This window comes from Sorex fumeus, unplaced genomic scaffold (genome assembly GCF_029834395.1).
Source record: "Sorex fumeus unplaced genomic scaffold, SorFum_2.1 ptg000028l, whole genome shotgun sequence".
Lineage (NCBI taxonomy): Eukaryota > Metazoa > Chordata > Mammalia > Eulipotyphla > Soricidae > Sorex > Sorex fumeus.
In genome coordinates this window covers 16,510,458-16,533,888 of record NW_026606085.1, presented here as the reverse complement: position 1 = coordinate 16,533,888, position 23,431 = coordinate 16,510,458, and the positions used below count along the sequence as shown (strand labels likewise).

The 23,431-nt window shown below is 49.5% G+C and overlaps 1 protein-coding gene across 1 annotated transcript in view; it reads right to left on the bottom strand.

Moving 5' to 3' along the window:
- CLMP (CXADR like membrane protein) overlaps nt 1-23,431 on the bottom strand; it is a 93,626-nt gene that overhangs the window by 68,897 nt on the left and 1,298 nt on the right. The window lies entirely within an intron of this gene.

Here is a 23,431-nt window from a genome sequence, read left to right as displayed (position 1 = left end):
CGAGTCTCTGTGTCTGGGGCCACTCTCAGAAGTGTCAGGAGACTATGTGGGAGTAGGGATCAAACCAGGGAATTCCAAAGGCGAAGCATATGCTTACTCCCTTTGAGCTCTCTCCCCAGCCCTAGAGCTGGCAATGTTTAAAAAGCAAGTTTTCAATTTTGTAACGGCATTGGCTTGGGAAACTTTGCTTGTCCCTGAAATCTCAAAGTCAAAGAAACACTAATGTCAAACACTAATGTCTAAGCGTGTCAAGTGTCTAGATGTCAAATCAAATTTGTCTAATTTCGTTCCCAGTGAGTGAAGGACACTCAACCTTTCCACCCTGGTCAAGGTAGGACTCTTAAGAGTTCTAGATTTCTTTCCAAGGTCAGGATTGAACAAATGAATGAATGGGAAGTTAGCTGCTGAGAAACACGCCCTCCCCCCCCCCCCCCAATCATAACTATTCTCTAACACTTCGACTTTCTGCTGTCTTTGCTTCCTTTGCACCTGTGGAACCACATCAGGGAGAAATTTCACCTGCTCTGGGAGTGTCTCATAGGGACAGCCGCCAAGCTCCTTCTCTAAGAGCCACCAGTCCAGCCTCTGTGAACTGAGAGTAACGTGTAAGGACTGTGCACGCGCAGCCCTGTGGCCCTGTGTGGTCACAGAACTTCCCTTCTGGGTATCAGACTTCATGTGCAACGCCTGCAACACTTGGGGTCATGTCCCACTTGGCCCCGAGCCCTGTTCATTGTAAAGTGACATACACGGTCTTCCCGAGACTCAGAACAAGGTGGGCTGCTCATGCATCTGTCTCAGCACCTCTGTGTGGTGTGCTGGATGCTGCAGTGCTGCAAAGGGGTAGCAAGGCACATCCGGCCTTCAGTGCTTACAGGCCAAAAGGGTGGGATACATCTACTTCAAGGGCAGAAGGTGATGCAGACAGAATCAAATGTTTATAGGAGTCTAGAGCAGAGGTGACAGAAAGAAGCCCCTAAACATTATTTCAGTCTCTAACAGTGGTCCCAACGGGGTACCCTGTGTAGGCTGGGAGGCCAGCAGGCTGTGCCACCAACATTTGTCTGATGATACCCAAGGGTATTCGCACACCACCAAGGATGATTTTGCCTAAACACATGTTTTTCAGAAAATATCCTGGTGGTTAAGTGACACCTGGTTGGAAGGACTTGAGGTATGGCTGGAGTTAGCCATTTAAACTCTTTCCTAGCAGTCAGAGCCCTTCCTGGAAATCCTCTCTCTCTGGGCTGTTTTCACAATGGAGACGTTACTGGACCCACCTGAGCAAATCGAATATTTAAAAATTTATTTTTTAATTGAATTACCATGAGATGCAGTTACAAAGTTGTTCATGATTGGGTTTCAATCATACAATGTCCCATCACCCGTTCCTTTACCAGTGTACATTTCCCACCACCAGTGTTCCCAGTTTCCTGCCTGCTCCTGCTCCCCTCCCCCAGCCTTTCTCTATGGCAGACACTTTCTCTCTCTCTCTCTCTCTCTCGCTCTCGCTCTCTCGCTATCTCTCTCCTTTTGGGAATTATGGTTTGCAATATAGGTGCTGAAAGATTATTATATTTCCCCCTTTACCTACTTTCAGTATTCAGTTCATGTCCTGAGTGATCATTTCCCACCCTAGAACAGATGACTGGATAAAGAAACTGTGGTCCATCTACACAACGGAATACTATGCAGCCACGAGGAAAAAGGAAGTCATGAAACTCACATATAGGTGGATGGACATGGAGAGTATCGTGAAGGGTAAAATGAGTCAGAGGGAGAGGAACAGATAGAGAATGACTGGACTCGTTTATGGGATATAAAAAGATATAGTCTTGACTGTTTTTATTTATTTGACACAGTGTGTCTTGGGGTGCAGGCTCCAGAGGCCAGGGTGAGGGGAAGATAACATCTGGGGAGATAGGGGATGGACATTCTCCCAGGGCATCCTGTCTCCTGGAGGATGGATCTCATCCTTACTTCGAACCCTGGAAAGAAGCCCCGGAACCCACCCTGTGGGGTTCCAGTGCACTTAACTTAGTCAGCTGCATCTGCATGTTGGCAAATTTATTCTGGAACCCATAAATCTAGAAAAGGATTGAAATGTAGGCTTTGAGAATAAATCAGAAACCTACAAAGTTTTCTACGAAGTCCGCAAGCAAAGCAAGGCTGAAGGGTCCTGCCCAATCTGGCCCAAACGAATCCTCTATTCTAACCCTCCCCTGTGGCTTCCCAGGATTGGAGGTGGGTTTTCATCCTCCTGGGTCCTTCTGTAGGTCCCTCCAGGAAGATTAGTGAAATGTCATTTATTATGGCAAGTGATGTGACGGAGTGACAGAGCACATTGTTTCCTATGTAAGGCCCTGGCAACACACACACACACACACACACACACACACACACACACACACACACATTCTTTAATAGGGATGTTGTCCTTTTGGATTTATGACATGTATTTAAATTATCTTGATTGTGGTGATGGTTTTGTGGAAATGCACAATGCCCAAACTTGACAAATCACATATGTTAAATAGGCGTAAATTACTGTATGCCAATGATATTCCAATAAAGCTTGTCTTTTTAAAGTACTTAGCCCTGATGTCAAATAACCAGAGCGACACCTTCAATAGCTCAAGCCCTAGACTCTGTATAGATCAGGCCCCCCTGAAGAGCTCTCGTTAGTGCTAAGTTATTCTGTAGAGGAGGCCAAGCCTGCCAACACAATAAGGACAGTTAAAACGGGAGCACATCCAAGTTTGCATCATTTCTCACTCGGAGTCTCACTGTCCTCATTCCAGCCCTTCACCCCGGAATTTTCTTCATTTTCACAGTCTGTGAGACTCAGGCTTAAACCCTAGCTTTGCCATTTATTAACTGAGTGACACTGAATAGATGACTTTTCTGACTTTTGGTATTTTGCTCATCTATAAAATGGAGAGATCTTTGGTTTCTTACAGAGATTTTTACATATTGGGTGCCTGGCACAAAACATGACCTCAGTGAATGCTGTCGAGCTCTATTATGATAACTGAAGCCGGATGAAAGGGAACTGGAGTGTTACATTCGCAAAAGACAAGAGCAGGATTGGAGACATACATGAAAGGTCTTGTTCCGACTATTTACAGGGCTTCAAGAACAGGAGGGGGATCCACGGCTCTGAGGTGGTAGCAAGAACACTGTCTCTAAAACTTACTGGCCGTCTGGCTTTGCATGGATCATTGAAACCTCTCTCTGTGCTTCAGCTTCCATAACTGTAAAAAGTGGGGGGCTATGCCACATGCTTTGGGGTGGGGAATTATTACATGAGGATATGTGTATGAGAAAATGTCCAGCATCATGCCTACAACAGGTCACATTGTAAAATGAAAAAGTGGGGGGCTGTAGAGATAGTAGAGCAGGTAAGGCACTTGCCTGGCACACGGCCAACCTGGGTTCGATCCCCAGCATCCCATATAGTCCCCTGAGTACCACCAGGAGTGATTTCTGAGTGCAGAGCCAGGAGTCAGCCCTGAGCCTCACTGGGTGTGGCCCCTCCAAACCAAAACCAAACAAGAAGAAAGAGGGAGTGGGTGAGAGAAATGAAGAGTGAGACTGGAAGTGACATAAGGACGTTGGTGGAGGGTCTTGGGTGCTTGGTGGGCACTGAGGTGTGGTAATGGTGAACACTGGGACCATCAATGTTCACTACTGCAAATCTGTGGCCTAAACCATAATACATTAAAAATCAATCAATTAGAGCAAGTGTCAATTACCGTTACAAATAAATAAAATAAGCCAGCAGTGGAGAATCCTTTTCTTGGCCAGGATAGCACTGCAATTACTATCTCACTGCCGCACTGGGGGCAGTTTTTAGGAAGGCACCTCCAGCTCAGTGGAAAGGCCCCATCAGTGGTGGAAGTTGTCCTAGAAAGTCTCTTTGGGAATACTGAACTTCCTTTTGTCAGATGGAGGATGGAGAATTATCTCCCAGAAAGAGGTATTTGTTGGGCAGCAGGTAGAACAGAGACGTGTGATGTTCTCAGAGCGTCTATGGGGAGGTCTGGAGATAGCTGTGGAGGGTGGAGACTACTTATACTCTTAGTAATAAAGTGACAGAGGTGAGCCCTGGCTGCAGTCAGGGGAGTTAGGGAAGTTGTGGGAGAGGTTTTTCCACCCTGTGAGGGAGAGACAGGCACGTGGGGAGGCTACTGACCATATACCCTAGACAGCTGGGGGATGTCCTGACACTCTGGAGAAGACCCTCTTGTCTCTCAACACAAGAACTCTCAGGCCTTGTTATGAGAAGCCCAGTGGTGACTGAGTGCCCTGATTATGACCAGCCCTGCCTAATTTATCCGTGTACAGAGCACAGAATCATGACCCCCTGCCAATTTGATTCAAGTGGATGTTTTAGCAAAAGGTCTTTAAAGCTGTGCATGCTCAGGGACAATAGAAATGAGGGCCAGGAGGACTGGCCCATGGTTGGAAGCTTGTCACAAGTGGAGGGAAGGGGGAGAGGGAAGTTAGGATAGAGAAAGGACCACCGTGACAATCACAGATGGAAATGATCACTCTGGACAAGAACTGAGTGCTGAAAGTAGGTAAACGGATATACATGATAACTTTACAGCACCTGTATTGCAAACCATAAACCATAATGACCAAAAGAGTAGGGGGGGGAGGAGGAGGAGGAGGAGGAAAGAAGAAGAAGAAGAAGAAGAAGAAGAAGAAGAAGAAGAAGAAGAAGAAGAAGAAGAAGAGGAGGAGGAGGAGGAGGAGGAGGAGGAGGAGGAGGAGGAGGAGGAGGAGGAAGAGGAGGAAGAGGAGGAGCAAGAGGAGGAGGAGGAGGAGGAAGAGGAGGAGAAGGAAGAGGAGGAGGAGGAGGAAGAGGAGGAGGAAGAGGAGGAGGAAGGGGGAGGGGAGGAGGAGAAGGAGAAGGAGGAGAAGGAGAAGAAGGAGAAGAAGAAGAAGAAGAAGAAGAAGAAGAGGAGGAGGAGGAGGAGGAGAAGGAAGAGGGAGGGGAGGGGGAGGGGGAGGGGAGGAGGAGGAGAAGGAGGAAGAAGGAAGGAGGAGGAGAAGAAGAAGAAGAAGAAGAAGAAGAAGAACAACAACAACAACAAACAACAACAACAACAACAACAACAACTGCCATAGAGGCAAACTGGGGCTGGGGAGTGGCAGAGGGAAACTGGGAACATTGGTGGTGGGAAATGGACACTGCTGAAGGGGCTGGTCTTGGAACATTGTATGACTGAAACCCAATCACGGACAACTTTCTAACTGTTTATCTCACAGTGTAGCACTGTAGCACTGTAATCTCGTTATTCACAGATTTGCTCGAGCGGGCACCAATAACGTCTCCATTGTGAGACTTGGCTGACCCGGGTTCGATTTCACAGTGATTCAACTTAAAAAATTTAAAAAATATGTACGTGATAAACATGTGAAAAAAAAAAGATGTGTGCTTTTACATTTTGAAGGGTTGCTGAGCTCTGGGCTTCTAGGCAACATCCTGAACCCTAGTTCTGCCAACAGTGAACCCTTTGAAGACCACCTAACCTTTCTATTTTCTTTCTTTTTTTTTTTTTTTTGGCTTTTTGGGTCACACCCGGCAGTGCTCAGGGGTTACTCCTGGCTCTGCACTCAGGAATCACTCCTGGGGGCACTCAGGGAACCATCTGAGATGCTGGGGATTAAACCCACGTTGGCTGTGTGCACGGCACACGCTCTCCCCGCTGTGCTATCGCTCTGGCCCAACCTGACGTTCCGGCGCCTTACTCTCTTGCCCTCTCTCCCCTTTCCTTCCCAAGAGGTATTTTTGCTACATTGTCTGAAAACTTCTAGAAAACACAGACTCTCAGATTCGGCCCCAGACCTACAAAATTGAAGCTTGCATTTTTTAACAAGCCCCCCACCTCCCACACCCTAATCCCTAAGCACCCCAAAGTCTGGGTAATGCAAGCTTAGGTGACTTGAACAGCACCTTGACTGGCGGCACAAGCTCTAACCTCAGGCCGCCTGGGTTCAAATACCAAGTTCATTGCAATCTCTCTGGGTGAATGTTGACAAGGACACATCCGCTAATGCTCCGTGCCCACCTCTGTGAAACAGGCTCCTATCGGTACCTACAGGGTGGCAAAAGGAGGCTACTGGGAAATACAACGACAGAGTTTGACACAGTGAGGCTCTTTAGATGATACTCATTCATAAGCCTGGCTGTGGACGTGTGTGCTGTCCAGAAGAGAGTGTGTGGCTTTGTCCATGGCACACTGCTGAGTCACTCTGGAAGTGCAGTTCTACAGAAGTCAACCTCAAAGGTGATGCTCAGTCTCCTACCCTTGCAACAAAGGGTGCCTGTGCACTGAGGTAAAGGCCGTTACAGATTGGATAAACATTAGGAAAGCGGCGGACGGGGTATGTGGGAGTGGGTTGGCCTGACGGAGCTCAGGGCTTGGGAAAGATCTCACAGAGGCAAGCTCTACCCTGCAGCCTGGAAGGCAAGGAGCCAGCCTTGCACAAACCAGGGGAAAGAGCATTCCCTGGTGAAGCACAAGCAAGTGCTGAGGCCCTGAGTGACCGTGGTCCTGATGTAGGCAGGTTAGGGGAGGCCCCCTCCCAAGGCAATGACAAAATTTCCTGGGAAGAAATAGCCCCAAAGTTGCTGTGAGAACCTGATAAGACCCTCAGAAAAAAAAAACAGGAAAACACAGGAATGAAGGCCGGATAAGACCCTCACCCATCTACAGCAACAGACCCACAGAAGCTCCTGCCGAAACAAAAGGTCAGAAAAGAATTTCAAAGACCATCACTACTCCCTATATCCCTGGTAACCTCCTCCTTAGCAACAGACTTTGACCTAGGTAGAAGCCCTAGGGGGCAGGTTGGAGAAACCCTATAAAGGCCACCTTGAACCAAGGAAGGGCATGCATATGCTGCCCGTGCCCATGTGCTGCTTGTGCCCACGTGGCTGAGCACATGTGTCGCCCAAGCACATGTGTTACTCGCCTCTCCCCTCTTGAGATGTGTACTTCCATGCTTTCATGTCTAGTGGTGGGATGTGTGTAGGGGCTCTCTCCACCCTTGGAGAAGCCCGTACTCTCTCTTGAGAGTCTCCACTCTTTCCCACTTTCTCTCCTCCCTTCCCTTCAAAAACCCTCCAAATAAAATCTATTTACTTCACTGCTTGTCTACTCCTAAAATTCCTTTCTGCGAGGTGAGACAAGAACCCAGTAACCCTGGGTGCCGGATGGCAGAAGTGGATGGGGAGAAAGTGACTGTCTTTCTCCTCCCCGCTTCACATAAGTCATCCGTGGCCCACCGACATCAGCCCCAGTCCTCTTCAAGGACAGGGTTAGTTGGTGGGCGCCGGGAGCAGGGGTGAGGTTGGTTGTGGAGGCAGAGCCCAGGGTGTGTGTGTGTGTGTGTGTGTGTGTGTGTGTGTGTGTGTGTGGTTGGGGGGGGGATGGAAACAGAGCTGAGGGTGCTGGGGAGAGCAAGGAGCAGTCCTTCAGGTCTGCAGTCTCCTCCTAAGAAGTCAGTCACCTTCCATCTAGACAGCAAGAAGGATCTAGAAATTCTACCTATCTCTGATCTCAGTGCCAGAGAGATCCAAAGCCCAAGGTCACTCCTTAACTAGCCCCATTGAGGCAGGCATCCAGATGGGCTTGTAGGGACCAGAGCCATAGGACAGCGGGTTAGGGGCTTGCCTTGCACGTGGCCAACCCAGGTTCGATCCCTGATAACCCCCTTACATCTCCCCAAGTCCAGAGCCCTGAGCAACACTGGATGTGACCTCAAAACGAAACCGAAATAGAACCCAAACCAAATGGGCCTGGACACTAGGAAAGCGTATTATTTCCAGAGACCCACTACTTCCCAGGGTCTTCTGGCCACCCACCCCACTTCACCCCTGCTCTCCGTCCATCCAGCATCTTCTCTCAACTTTCTCTTCCTGGGCTCTAGCCTCCCGTCCCTCCTGCCCCTGATGCAATGTCCCCAGGTCACTGTTTACTCTCCTCCCATTACACAATTCTTGCCCCACTGTGGGCTGGAGTCAGCCCGTGCTCCCTAATGACTCTCCCTTTCCCAACTTCCCCTCCATTCCTGCCTTCCCAATCATCCGTGGTCATTTGCTGTCATTCTGCTGGAACGTTTTCACCCTCCTATTTTCTTGATCCATCTGGTCCCCCAAACACGCCAGGTTCTGGGATCATGTTGGGAAGGGGAGCTCCATTTGTACCCACACTGCCAAGCACATCGGAGTCACTTTCTGGCCCCGATCTGTGTCTGATAAAATCTACCCGCAACCAAGTCCTTTGCGGTCCCAGGGGACAGTGTGTTCAGGCCAGCCTGGGTCAGAGACACCTCTCCCGGGCCTGATTTCATGGTGTCAAGGTGGTATTCATGTTCCAGAAGAATCCAGCCATGTTTAGAGCAGGGGGAAGTAAATAGATGAACAAATTCATTAGGGGACCACCTGTCACACCCTCCCTTGGATGCTCTCACTTCAAGTTTCAAGTCCCAATGACTTGGACGGAAGAGAACATTGACAAATAAAGGTTCTGGGAAAGGAGGGACAGGCATAGAATGACTGCACTTGTTTGTGGAATATAAAATAACAAATATGAGACTGACACCCAAGGACAGTAGACACAAGGGCCAGAAATATTGCCCCATAGTTGGAAGCCTGCCTCATGAGCTGGGGGAGAAGGGAGCTGGAATAGAGAAGGGATCACTAAGTTAATGATGGTTGGAGGGATTGGTCAGGATGGGAGATGTGTGCTGAAAGTAGATAAAAGACCAAACGTGATAGCCTCTCAGTATCTATATTGCAAACCATAATGCCCAAAAGTAGAGAGAGAGAGAGTATGGGGGAAATTGTCTGCCATGGAAGCAGGGGGAGGGGTGGGATGGGGGGTAATACTGGGGACATTGGTGGTGGAGAAAGTGCACTGGTGGAGGGATGGGTGTTTGATCATTGTATGACAAATTCAAACATGAAATCTTTGTAAATGTATCTCACGATGATTCAATGGAAAAAAAAAGAAGAAAGAACGAAAGGAAGGAAGGAAGGAAGGAAGGAAAGTAGGAAGGAAGGAAGGAAGGAAGGAAGGAAGGAAGGAAGGAAGGAAGGAAGGGAAAGAAGGAAGGAAGGAAGGGAAAGAAGGAAGGAAGGAAGGAAGGAAGGAAGGAAGGAAGGAAGGAAGGAAGGAAGGAAGGAAGGGAAAGAAGGAAGGAAGGAAGGAAGGAAGGAAGGAAGGAAGGAAGGAAGGAAGGAAAGTAGGAAGGAAGGAAGGTAGGAAGGAAGGAAGGAAGGAAGGAAGGTAGGAAGGAAGGAAGGAAGGAAGGAAGGAAGGAAAGTAGGAAGGAAGGAAGGTAGGAAGAAAAGAAGGAAGAAGAAATATAATTCTGTAAACTGAAAAAAAAATGAAGGGGCTGGAGTGATAGTGCAGCAGGTAGGGTGTTTGTCTTGCAGGTGGCCGACCCGGGTTCAATCTCTGGCATCCCATATGGTCCCCTAAGTACCCCCAGGAGTAATTCTTGAGTGCAAAGCCAGGAGTAACCCCTGACCATCGCCAGGTATGACCCAAAAAGAAAAAAAAGAGAAAGAAGGTTCTGTGTCTTGGCCTTTGAGACCAGTCTGCAGCCCTGAACATACAGTGATCTTTTCCTATCCTGCTGGGTCTGGAATCTTAACAACGTACAGGTTTAAGAACAGACGGATCAACCAAAGATGCCTCCCCCCACCCACCCCACTGCCCCGTTTTGAGGTTTCAAGGACCAGAAGGACTGCGCAGAGCCTAGGTTTCTTCTGTGACAAGCCAAGGCCTAGAGGCACTGCTGAGGCAGAGGAGGGGCTGGCCAGTACCTAGCTCCCTGGCACCCAGATTCCATGACATCTCTGGACGCGCAAACAAGGGGATGGCCGTGGGCAAGGCCAGGCCAGGGAGTCTGAGTAACTTCCTGCAACGCTAAGGTTCGTCCCTTCGGGGAGTCAGGCAGCCAAAGATCAACAGGCAGACCCAAACAATGACGCTATAAACTGTTGTTTCTTCAATAAACAACTCCCGAGTGTTCAGGACCCCCCATGCGCGGCTTCGCTGTTCATTCTGCCCTTCTGTACTTTGATTCCACGTGTGGGGTCCCTGAAGAAGAGCCCCCCCAACTCCTGGCTGCTGACGGCTTTGCTCCCCCAGTGCAAGCAGGAGGCCCAAGGAACTGCCCCAGTCCTTGGGAGAATGTTGTTGTTTTGAGGAGCTGCAGAACTTGATACCATGAGTCCATCTCTTCATGCTGCTTCACCTTCCAGATGCCCTTCAGCCTCTCACTCTGGCTAGATCCAATGTGGGACCTTGAGCCCCTTTCTTTCTCGGCCGATAAACTAAATTGTGTGCGTCAGCGTCTGGTACCCGAGGGTCCACCCAGGTCAGGTGAGAAGAATCAGGGATGCATCTGCCATGGTCCTGCTTTGGAAGACTGCTGGGCGGGGGGGGAAGCAGGAGAGACTGTACAACCGGTAGGGTGCTGGCCTTGCATGGGGCTGATCAGAGCTCAATCCTAGGCACCCTGTAGGGTCCCCTGGGTCCCACCAGGACTGATCCCTCAGCTCAGAGCCAGGAGTAATCCCTGTGAACCACTGTGTGTGGCCCCCAACCAAAACCCATAAAACTTCTGCTACGTAAAGTGTGCATCTTAACCCTATAGAGGGTGGCATTACTAAATGTGAAAACCATTTTAAAATCATTCCCTTTGACCAGCATGACAATAATAGCTGGGAATGATCACGCTGGACGGGAACTGAGTGTTACAAGTAGGTAAAGGGATATACCTGACAACCTTTCAGTATTAGGATTGCAAGGCACAATGGCCAAAAGGAGAGAGAGAGAGAGAGAGAGAGAGAGAGAGAGAGAGAGGAAAAGCACCTGCTATAGGGGCACTATGTCTCTATCCCTGTTACTGGATGGTGGGAGGGTGGTGATGGGAGGGAACCTGGAGACATTGGTGCTGGGAAACACACAAACACACTCTGGTAGAGAGATGGGTGTTGGAACACTGTATGACTGAAACCCAATCATGAACAGCTTTGTAAAGGTTTATCTCACAGTGATTCAATAAAAAAAAATCTTTAAAAAAATTTCCTTCAAGAGTTGTCACCAGCAACTGTGTGATTTGTACGTCTACTTTATCTACCTTAGTACCAATGGACTGAGCCATAAAGGACTGTCCTCTAGACCCTCAGGCTGTGAAGCAGCGTACTGGCATAGGGAGAGAGGGGAGAGCAGGGGGTCGGGGTGGGTTCCTGCTGCTGGGGAGGAGGCCGTGGAGCTTGGCGGGCTTTTCTTTTTTTTTTTTCTTATATTTTTCTTTTCTTTTTGGGTCACACCCACTGATGCACAGGGGTTACTCCTGGCTCATGCACTCAGGAATTACTCCTGGCAGTGCTCGGGGGACCATATGGGATGCTGGGAATCGAACCCAGGTCGGCTGCATGCAAAGCAAATGCCCTACCCGCTGTGCTATCTCTCCAGCCCCGCTTCGTGGGCATTGTTAGTAGTGGGAGAGGGTCAGAGGATGGTGAATGGGGCGCAGGAGTGGGGGGAACCCAGATTCTCCCCATCGGCTGACGACACAGTGCCGAGTCGGGCCACCTCAGGGCCTCAGGGCTGCCGAATCTGGGCCACTCTTCAACGGGGACGAAAGTCACACTCTTTGCTACACAGGTCACTGGGGAAGAAAAAAAAAACAACAACTCAAAAAAACACAGACGTTTTCTTCTCGCCTTGAGGTTTTCCTCTCCTCCCAAATTTAAAAAGGGAAGATGGTTCAACACATTCTGAGTTTGGGTGTTGGACTCGTCGGACTCTAATTTTGGTGGGGACGAATGACAGCCTGAAAAGTGGGGGGTGAGGGGGGCGGGCGCAGGGATGAGTTGCTGGGCTGAGGCCCCTGGACCAGGCGCTGCTGGGCTGAGAGCAGAGAGCCAGTCTCTCCCTCCCTGCCCAGGACACGGGAGGTGCTCAGGGCAGCGGGAAGGACTGTGCCAGGGCGGCCGGCAGACGAGGCAGCACCTGGAAAGAGGGGCACACACTGGCCCACAGGGGCACAAGCCACAGACTGCCTGTTAGGCCGCGTGAGAAGGACACCTCTGTGGAGCAAGAGCTGGGGCTGGAACAATAGCACAGCGGGTAGGGCGTTTGTCTTGCACGCGGCCGACCCGGGTTCGATTCCGAGCATCCCATATGGTTCCCTGAGCACCGCCAGGAGTGATTCCTGAGTGCAGAGCCAGGAGTAACCCCTGCGCATCTTCGGGTGTGACCCAAAAAGGAAAAAAAAAACATAACAGGGAGCAAGAGCCTAGAAGTCCACTCCTGGCGCCAGCTGCAGAGTCAGGAACCATTGGGGCTGGGGAACATTTCCTGAAGGACATCGGGAACTGGTGATTGAGTGGAGCCCCCCCCCCCCCCCCCAGCCCAAACAGCGTCACTAAGTCTGCATTCTAGGCTGGGCCAATGCAAACATTCTCTGCAAGCACTTCAAGACCACAGCTGACCTCTAGCCCTCTTACTGGATGTAATGATGCTGAAGTGACTTGCCTAAGGTCACCGGATTACCGAGCGTCCCCAGCTTGGGCGGCCAGGATCTGAGAGGCCGGGGGCCTCCGGCTCTCCCAGAGGGTCACTCGGAAGCCTGGGGCACCAGCCCTCTCTCTGCCCTCGAGAGTGATGGGAAATAATTGGAATTGTCACCGGAAATAATGAGAAGTGACAGGGGCAGGGTGAGAAGGCTGATTGCTCCAAGTCTGAACGCTCCCCACAGAAGCCAGCCTTCGCTTAAGCAATGAAAACACAAAGCAATTTCCTTCTCCGGGATTTGATCCCCCTGCCCCCACCCCGCCGACAAGATGAGAAGTCAGAAACAAAATTTCTGCTCACGACAACAGACTTCGGGAACAGAGAATTCCTTCCTAGCCGAATCAATCTATTTGCTTTTCATGTGGAAGAGCGATATTAAAACCCCGGGTGAGCGGGCCACTCCTCTTAATTAAGAGATCCAAATGCACTGACATTTCCTTCTCCCTGTCTCGTTCTTGTCACGGGCCGTGAAGGATGAGGAAAGAGGTAGCCATGGAGCTGGCAGGTCGTGGTGAAGAACGAGGCCATAATTTCCACGGGCAAGGACATAACTCAGACCCAGCCCTCCAGGAAGTTACCTGGGCGAACACCAAGGACACGGGTCCCTTCATCTGTCCTTCCTGATGGGGGCGCTCCACACTCACACACCGGTTAATTCAGCGCCCACCTCCCCAAGGCACAAGGGCCATGAGGAGGGATGAAGAAGAGCCGGACCCAGTCTCCAAAGACCCACTCGATTTCAGCAAGCTAGCTCAGAATCCACTTGCTTCCTTTTCGGGACTTCTAGAATCCTGGGTACTTTTCCTCGATCCTGGCACGTCCATGCATCTGACGTTTTCTGTTGTGACAATGTCCCCTTCCCGGGCTGAGTTCTCCAACGGCCAATGCCGCCGGAGCTTTGGGGTTCAAGCAGTCCCAAAGTGTCTGGGCTGTTGAAGTCACTTCCTTTCTATTTTTTTTTCTTTTTGGGTCACACCTGGCGATGCACAGGGGTTACTCCTGGCTCTGCACTCAGGAATTACTCCTGGCAGTGCTCAGGGGACCATATGGGATGCTGGGGATCGAACCCAGGTCGGCCGCATGCAAGGCAAACGCCCTACCCGCTGTGCTATTGCTCCAGCCTGGCACTTCCTTTCTAGAAAGGCTTCGGGGGAGAGGGTGAGTGAGAGGTGGAGAATGTGCTGCTCTGAGCAGGCCAGAGAGGGAGGTGGCATCTGCTACGGGCACTGTCTGCCAACGACAAGGAGTGGCTCCCAAGCACCGGGAGGTGAGCAGGGCTTTTGCATTGCTCTGCTTCCCTCTGCTTCCTGCTCCTCTCCCTCCCCACTCTGCCTTAGGCTCCAGGACCCCCGTGGGTCTCACTTCAGAAGGGCCTCCATTACCCCACACTGACAGGCACCCCCCTGGAGAGCGTTACTCCATCTCTCCTCCACATCGCTCCTCCACGGGGCACGGAGGGGAATGGCCCTCTCCCAGTCTCCTCCTGGAACAAAGCGGCTTTCTGTCCTCTCCCCACCAGACTCTGGCCGAGGCCGCTCACCCAGGGATCCAGCGGATGGTCACTGACAAAATAAAGGTTGTCTGGCTTCAGCGTTCTTCCCCATTTGGGTCTGTACAGTGCCAAAGGCAACAAACTTTTATTTTTCCAGAATCCACAAAGTCAAGACATGCAGGGAAGCAGAAAAACATTTTTTTTTGTTTTTGAGAAGGACTCAGGCTGCATTCTTTTTGGTCTAGGGGAGGGGGCGTTAAAGGAAAGGATGAAGTCAAGCCTGCAGCAAACAGGAATTTGACTAGAAAAAAAAAAAGAACAGCGATGCTAAGTCCTGGCCGTTTATACAGAGGCATGAGCCCACTGTCTCAGATTTGTGGGGCTCAGGGGACCTCCCTCATCCATCTAAGTGCACAGCAGAAGCACCTCTGGGTTCATCTCGATCACACAGCATGAACGACCAATCCATGCATGATACACGTTGTCATTCTGGGTTCTAAACCAACCGTTTCTGGACTACTTGAATGCCATGGGGGAGGGAAGGATGACAAGTGTTCGAGTAGAATTTTCCACTGTGGGATTGACTGTCTGGCATTTTATGAACAGAACTCTGCTTGAGCCCGCCCTCGTCTTCCTGGTAATACAGCTCTGGCGGCAGGAGAACTCCGTGTGCCCATGCCAGGGAGAAGCAAAAGGTCTCGGGGATCCCCAGGGCTAGACCCGTGTGCTGACTCTGCTGTTTGCTAGCAGACTAATCTTCCGAAGCTCACTTTGTACTGCTCAGTCTCAGTTTATTGATCTGTCAAAGGGCATCAGAATGACATTTCTTCTCAGTGATTCCAGACAAGGATTAGTTAACAGACTTGGTAAATGATGAAGCCTGCACAGATGCTAAGAAATAATTTCGGTGTCCTAATAATCTTTCCTCGCAGGGTTCTCTCAGGTCCTACAAATGTGTAAGCTACAGTTTGGAGCTGGAGAGACAGTACAGGGGTTACAGTGCTCACAGTGCATGTCACAGATCTGATTCAGATCCCGGCAACAGTGAGGGGTCCTCAACCACCACCAGGAGCCACTCATGAGTAAAGAGACAGGAATGGTCTCTGAGCGCAGCCAGGTGGACCCCCAATGCCCCCAAACATATAGCACAATAGAACTATCATCCTGTCGTTCATGGATTTGCTCAAGTGGGCACCAGTAAATTCTCTATTGTGAGACTTGTTGTTAGTGTTTTCGGCATATCAAATATGTCACGAGGAGCTTGCCAGGCTGTTGTGTGGGCGTCATACTCTTGGTAGCTTGCTGGGCTCTCCAAGAGGGACAGAAGAATCAAACCTGGGTCAGTCGCATGCAAGGCAAACACCCTACCTGCTGTGCTATCGCTCCAGCCCCAAACATCAACATACAATAAATAAGGAAAAAACAAGCATTAGTTTCATGCCACAAAAGGAGGCTATTAGGCTGGATGCTGGGCAGGGTCACTGCCGTCCCTCCTTATTAAGGCACCAATAGTTTGTGTTCACCAAGAGTTTCACCTGACAGACCCTTCCCCAAGAAGTCCACACTGTGCCCATGCTGGGTGGCTTCAGAGGTAATTCTCTTAGGATGAGAATCTTTTCCTTCCTTCCATCCTTTCTTTCTTTTTCATTTTTAGGGGATGGGGCGGGTTAATGGCATGAAACCCTAGACACACATAAGCAACTACTTCAGTGCTGAGCTACACCCCTGCTCCCAGGATGAGGTCCTTCCCACGAGTGTTCTTCTTACTAAACCTTGGAGCAGAGGTCTCTGGCCCTGCAATGACTCTCCCCGGCTGACAACCCACAGCAGGGTTCTAGGAGGGAAGTGCTGCTGTTCTCTTCACCGGGGAGAGTCAACCCCGTGACACAGACCAGCAGATGCTATTACAGCCTCGAATGGGCAGTGCCTGAAAATAACCAGATCAGCCAGACTGGAGCCATAGCACAGCGAACAGGGCTCTCCGAGAGGGACAGAAGAATCATGACTTGCATGCGGCCAACCTGGGTTTGATTCCTGGCACCCCAGATTGTCCCCCGAGCCCCACCAGGAGTGATCCCTGAGCACCACCAGGTGTGGCCCCAAACAAAGGAAAAAAAATATCAGACTAGCATGGCAATACCGACATGTTCCTGATGGCAATCACATCCAGACCAGCCAGCAAGGTCTCAGAATTAAAAACCAAACAACAATAAAAGTAGCGACTGCTATTTGTCTAGGAAATCTTAGAGATAGCCTAATACTATACCTTTCGATTGCCAGTGTGCTGATCGGTGTTTCTCTACAGAGATTTCCTGCTGATCTGAAATAGCTACAGATTTTTCATTCTATAATATTGTTTTTCATTCGTATTTTTTAAATTTTTAAAAAATTTTATCGAATCACTGTGAGATACAGTTACAAGCTTTCATGTTTAAGTTACATTCATACAATGATCAAACACCCATCCCTCCACCAGTGCACATTCCTCACCACCAATCTTCCTAGTATAACCCCCCTTTCCCACCCTCCCCCTGCCTTCATGGCAGAAAATTTTTCCCCACACTCTCTCTCTACTTTTGGGCATTACGGTTTGCAATACAGATACTGAGAGGTTATCATGTTTGGTCCTTTATCTACTTTCAGCACACATCTTCCATCCCTCCAACCATCATTTTCTTAGTGATCCCTTCTCTGTTCCAGCTGCCTTCTCCCCTGCCACTCATGAGGCAGGCTTCCAGCTATGAAGCAACCCTCCTGGCCCTTGTATCTACTGTCCTTTGGTGCCAATTTCATGTTTTGTTATTTTACACTCCACAAATGAGTGCAGTCCTATGTCTGTTCCTCTCTTTCTGACTCATTTCACTTAGCATGATAGATACTCTTCATGTCTATCCACTTATAAGCAAATTTCATGACTTCATCTCTCCTAACAGCTACATAGTATTCCATTGTGTAGATGTACCAAAGTATAATATTAAGAAAGGAAAGAAAGAAGGAAGGAAGGAAGGAAGGAAGGAAGGAAGGAAGGAAGGAAGGGAAGAAAGAAAGGAAGACAGACAAACAGGAAGGAAGGACAGAAGAAAGAAAAAGAAAGAAAGAAAGAAAGAAAGAAAGAATGAAAGGAAGAAAGAATGAAGGGAAGAAAGAAAGAAAGAAAGAAAGAAAGGAAGGAAGGAAGGAAGAAGGGAAGAAAGAAAGAAAGAAAGATAGAGAGGACCTGGGGGACAGCACAAGAGCAAAGGGTACATGAATGTAATCGCCACCGATTCATCCACAGCACTGCATGGTTCCCTGACCACCGTCAGGTACAGCTTTGGAAGCCCCTGAGCACTGCACAGGTAGCCTTGGTGCACCACCAGGCCTGAATAACTCTGCATCTGCCAACCCCTCACTTGGATCCTCAAACTGAAGGTTAAAAACCAGTAGCATTAGTACTCTAATTTTGCAAAATCAAGAGGTAAACCCGAGGTGCAGAGCAGTAGGACTTGCTCAGAACAACCATAAAATTACAACGGTGTTAGAGTTATTGATTCCCTACTTGATGTATATCTTGGGTATAATCTTGCTCTTAAACATACCAGATATTCTACATAGCACTGCAGATGTTTTCAGGATTTTTTTTTTGAGGGCTACACTGAAATGTTGTGACATCTTCCCTGTTTTCCAGGCAATTTCTCAACATACAAATGAATGCCAGGTTGGACCGTAGCTAGAAGAACAGTGCAAGCTTTTCATATATGAGGTCCTGGGTTTGACCCTCACCATCCTACCCACCTCCACCAAAAAACCACTGTCCACTGTTGAACTCACTTAACTGAAACATGAGAAGAACAGCAGGGGTCTAGAGGTTTTACTCTAGAAGCTGAAAAGGAGAGACAAGTTTTAGCTCCGTGATCTATGTCAGGACATGGAAGGAAGTTTCTAGCCTTGGTCCTTTTGATAAACAATGAGCCAAACCGCTAAACAGTGAGTCCTTCCTCCTCTTAAAAGATGGTGTTGGTTTCGTTCAAGTTGGAATTCCGCTGATTCTAAGGAGGTGTTTCAGGAGGATGATGAATCCCTAGAAATTATAGGCAAAATAGGATGTAAATGGGTCATTTTCTAAGAGGCACTGTAGCACTGTAACACTGTCCTCCTGTTGTTCATTGATTTGCTCGAGCGGGCCCAGTAACATCTCCATTGTGAGAGTGGTTGTTACTGTGTTTGGCATTTCTAAGAAGAGGACCTATAATTTTTATCATTTATCAGAAAGATCTGAGTCTCAAAAAAATTTAAACCACTGTTCATTTTTGACAATACATTTTTTGAGGCAGGGGAAGGGGTATGGATTGGACCATACCTTTCAATGCTTAGGGCTTACTCCTGGTTCTGCACTCAGGGATCACTCCTGGGGTGTTCAGGGGACCATATGGGGTGTGAGATATAGGACCCAGGTTGGCTACATGCAAGGCAACATAGTGGATATGGTGCTTGCCAGGTCAGGCTGTAGCTCTGGCCTGGTTTGACAATCTTTGACTCTACCATTTAGAAGTGTCAAGGGGACCAGATTGATGGTACAGCAGGGAGGGCACTTGCCTTGCATGTGGCCATCCCGGGTTCAATCCCTGGCACTCCATATGGGCCTTCAAGCTGTCAGGAGTGATCCTTGAGCACAAAGCAAGGAGTAAATCTTGAGCACTGCCAGGTGTCACCCAACTGACCCTAACTCCAATTAAAAAATAAATAAAAATATTTATCTGGAGATCAAGGGAATGTGACGAAGGTGGTAGTCCACAGCTCTTGCCTATGTGAGGCCCAAGGTCTTAACTCCAGAACTGCATGTGCCGCGCTCCCTCTCAGCATCACCAGTGTGACCCTTAAAATAACAGTGATAAAATTAAAAGTTTATTCAGTCCATCATTAGGGATGTTCATGAAATATACTCATGAGTCGATTACCCTGATGAGCACAAGACAAAAATAAGATGAGACAAGATACAAGTCTACTGGGAACGTATCATTATGATGACATTTTCATTAATGTGGGTAGATGAGGGGAGGACATGGAATCCTACCGAGACCTGTCATTAGACTACAGATCAATGGACTCTGCATTCAAGCCTTCCTCCAGCTCATTTTCTGAGAAATGAAGCTCTTCTCCATCCTGGAATAAGTTTTGATGAAGCCAACTGTTAATCTGCTACTGTCACATTCACAGAACAAACTTAATTTGGGTAACAAATATATTATCTGGTCCCTGTCCATGTATGCTATGCTCAGTGTATAATATTTTTACTAACAGTCCTAGTTGGGGGCCAGAGAGATAGTACAGTAGGTAAGGCACTTACTGGCATGTACTTGTCCAGAGCTTGATCCCCAGCAATCCATATGATCCCCCTGAACCCGACCCCACCCGGAGAGATCCTCGAGCACAGAGTCAGGAGTAAGCCCTGAGCAAAGCTGAATGTGGTCCAACTCCCACCCCCTGATTAATTAATTAATTTTTTTTTTTTTGCTTTTTGGGTCACACCCCTGGCTCTGCACTCAGGAGTCACTCCTGGAGGTGCTCAGGGGACCATATGGGATGCTGGGAATCGAATCCAGGTCTGCCACGTGCAAAGCAAACGCCCCACCCTCTGTGCTATCTCTCCAGCCCAAATTAATTTTTCTTAAAAATAAAAAAAAAACAGTACTAGTTTGAGGGCTCAGGAATATGGGTAAAAGGCTTTCCACATACCAAGTTCTGGATTTCGGTTCCATTCCCAGAACCACGTGGCCCCAGAGAATACCAGGTGTGGTCCCTCACTAATATTGACAGAAAACGAAACAAACCCCAAATAGTACTGGTTCTATTTGCAGAAATGGACAAGGAAGTACCAAAGCAAGTGGAGTTAAAACTGGGCTCCTAATAACAGAGTATTCCATGGGCAAAAATAGTAATTCTACTAATCATTCACCTCTCTTAACCTTAGATATACCCAAAAGAGCCAGAGCCAGAGCTCAGTGGACTGAGCCCTTTGTAGGCAGGAACCCCAGGTTAATCCCTGGGACTACTAGGACCCCTGAGCACTGCTGGGAATAACCCCCAAGCACAGAACCCCTGAGAATTGCCAGGTGTGACCCCCTCCAAAATAACACATAACACAAACGCATACACACTCCAAATATTTCAAAAATCCAATGACTGTGGGTCAGAGAGACAGTATAGTGGGTAAGGTGCTTGCCTTGCATGCAGCTGCTTCAGATTCAATCCCTGGCACCACATATGGCCCCCCGCGTCCCACCAGGCATCATCCCTGAGCTCAGAATTGGTATAGGTCATCCCCGAACCCCCTCCTGCCAAGAAAAACCTAATGATCTTAGCACACAGATCTACCAGTTTTCGTTGATCCAGGGCACTGAGGGGTATGTAGATCAATGCCTGGAACTTGCAGGGTGATTAGCTCATCAGATAAACGTTTGGATCCTAAAATAAAGTAGCCTAAGAGAATGACTACAGGATCCAGAGGCAGGAGGGAGAGAGTATATTCTGTTGGCGAAATCATGAACTGGGCATACAAAAGAAGTGGTAATTGGGGTGAGACTTGGCGGGTGAACCAAATTTTGTTCTGCAGGGATGGAGAGGAAGAAACTTTCAGAGCTAAGGGGCGTTATAAACAAAAGCACAGAGTCAGGAAAAAGCATGGGACAGGGGCAGGATACAGCAAGTAGGGGCCAAGAGATAGCACAGCGGGGAGGACGCTTGCCTTGGAATATGGCCGATTCGTGTTCCATCTCCGGCATCCCATATGGTCCCTGAGCACCGCCAGGAGTAATTCCTGAGTGCAGAGCCAGGAAGAACCCCTGCCTGAGCAACACTCGGTATGGCCCCAAAACAACAACAACAACAGTGAAAAGCAAACAGCAAGTAGACCCGGTTTTCTGGAGAGGGGTCTGGGTCAGGGAGGAGAGCAGCCGTAACTCTTTCACATGAGAAGGAAGTGCTTGTACCCAGTATTAAAATCATGGGGTCAACTGCTAAAGATTAATGAAGTAAGACCAAGAAATTATAGAAATGATGGATTTAAAATCCCTTAGCCCCTATTTTACAGACAAGAATCAAACATCCAGAACAAGTGGCTGAAGAGCTAGTACAGAGTTAAGATGTTTGCCTTGCATGTGGCCGACCCAGGTTCAATCCCCAGCATCCCACGGGGTCCCCCAAGCACCACCAGGAGTGACCCCTGAGCACTGCTAGGTGGGGCCCCAAAACAACAACCAAGAAAACCAAAAAATCAAACTCAAAGAACCTAGAACAAGAATCCAGAGGGCCTGCCAGACTTCAAGCCAAATTCTCTGCATTATGCCAGTTGCCCCAAAGGCCTCTGATAGCAGAGTCGGAAGGACGAGGAAACCAGGCAGAAGAGCAGTGCGGCAGCCACTACAGGGCCCAGGAAAGATGCTCCAGGGGAGGGGGGAGGGCGGAGGGCGGATCGGACATCAGAAAAGGGGGAGCCCTGCTCTCTCCTTCCTGGAACTCAGAGCCCCACAACACAGCGAGGTTGCTCACACGCAGAGGCCGCGAGATTTCAAGGAGTGGATGGGCCATCCTTGTCTGACCTAGGGCCTCTTACCTGCTGATCTGCCTCTGAGAGTTTGGGTTCCCTCAAAAATCAGCCCACAGTGGAGGCAGCAGCAGCCCTGGATTTGGCTTTCAGAGGCCATGGGTGAATTTTAGGGCTCTGAGGGCTTAGCTAGGGGCCATGGGTGAATTTTAGGGCTCTGAGGGCTTTGCTAGAGGCCATGGGTGAATTTTAGGGCTCTGAGGGCTTTGCTAGAGGCCATGGGTGAATTTTAGGGCTCTGAGGGCTTTGCTAGAGGCCATGGGTGAATTTTAGGGCTCTGAGGGCTTTGCTAGAGGCCATGGGTGAATTTTAGGGCTCTGAGGGCTTTGCTAGAGGCTCCCCCGGCAAACCGTGGCTCCAACCACTTCCTCTCTTGGCTCCTTCTCTCTCGGTCCCCTCGCATGCTGGTCTCTGGGTCACCAGCATTCCTCAGATCTGCTCTCTTCCTCGCCCTGACCCGGAAGCACACCAGCTCCGTGGCTTTTTGGGTCATGCCCGGCGATGCTCAGGGGTTACTCCTGGCTCTGCACTCAGGATTTACTCCTGGCGGTGCTCAGGGGACCATATGGGATGCTGGGATTCGAACCTGGGTTGGCTGCGTGCAAGGCAAACACCCTACCTGCTGTGCTATCGCTTCAGCCCCAGCTCGGTGGCTTTTAATGCCACCGTTTTCACCACTGACAGTGGGGCTGTCACGGGTCAGAGCGAGTCTGACAGGCGCAGAGGTGGCAAAAGTTTGACAGGAGGCGTGAAAGGCGAGAGGCTGCTTCTGTGGAAACTCAAGTCGGTGCTTTTCTCCCTGGCCCGCAGGCTGCAACGGCTTCATAAAGACTGAAGCCAGCGAAAGCAGGCTTGCACGATTGCACACAGTAGGTCCCCAACAAATGTGCCAGTGAAATTCGCTGTGGCTTCCCTTCCCCGAGGTCCTCCTGGAGGCTGGGTCAACCCCAGGCTCCAGAGAGAAGACTCAGCCGAACACGGTTTCTGTGGACACCCGTTCAAGGTGCTGCCGTGGCCACAGGCTGGGAAGCCTGGTGGTTTCCTGCGCCACCTCCAGGGAGGTGAGCTCCATCTGTTGATGGTGAGCTTGTGAGCTGACCTCTTTCCACCTTGACTTCCTCATCTGTAAAGTGGGATAATAGCAGGTGGCTGAGAGGAGTGAGTGAACAAGATAGGACAGATAAAGTGCTCAGCATAATAAGTACTTAATGACTTCTAGCTGTTTTTAATAAGGCAGTGCTGGAGTTTCAGTCTACTGAGCAGCTGGTAATTGGTAGCTTCGGGGTAGCGGCTAGAAAAGGTGACAAAGGGGCCACCAAGCTGCACCAGGAGGGTCGGGGAACAGACGGAGAAACCTTAGCCCGTCTTTCAAAGGGTGATGAAAGTGTCCCTTCCTGCCTCCCAACTAGAGCAAGAGTGCTGGCCGCCACCTCCTTAAGCCTCAGCCTGGCGATCGTGCCTGGAGCAGGCCTGAGAGGCGCGTACGTGGTTGTAAGAAACACACACAGACACACACACACACACACAGACACACACACACACAGTGCAGGGGCTAGATGGTGCGCTATGTGACTTTTAAGTATCTATTCACTTTTGTGTGGGTTCCTCTATTTTTCCTTTTTTTAAGTTTATTCCCAGACCGGAGACCCCACCGGGTCCCTGAAGGCGCCCCTGGAGCTTTCTGCTTTGGGAGCTCCGGGAACTGGAACGTTGGTTGGTCACCCACCGAATCCACTCCGGCTG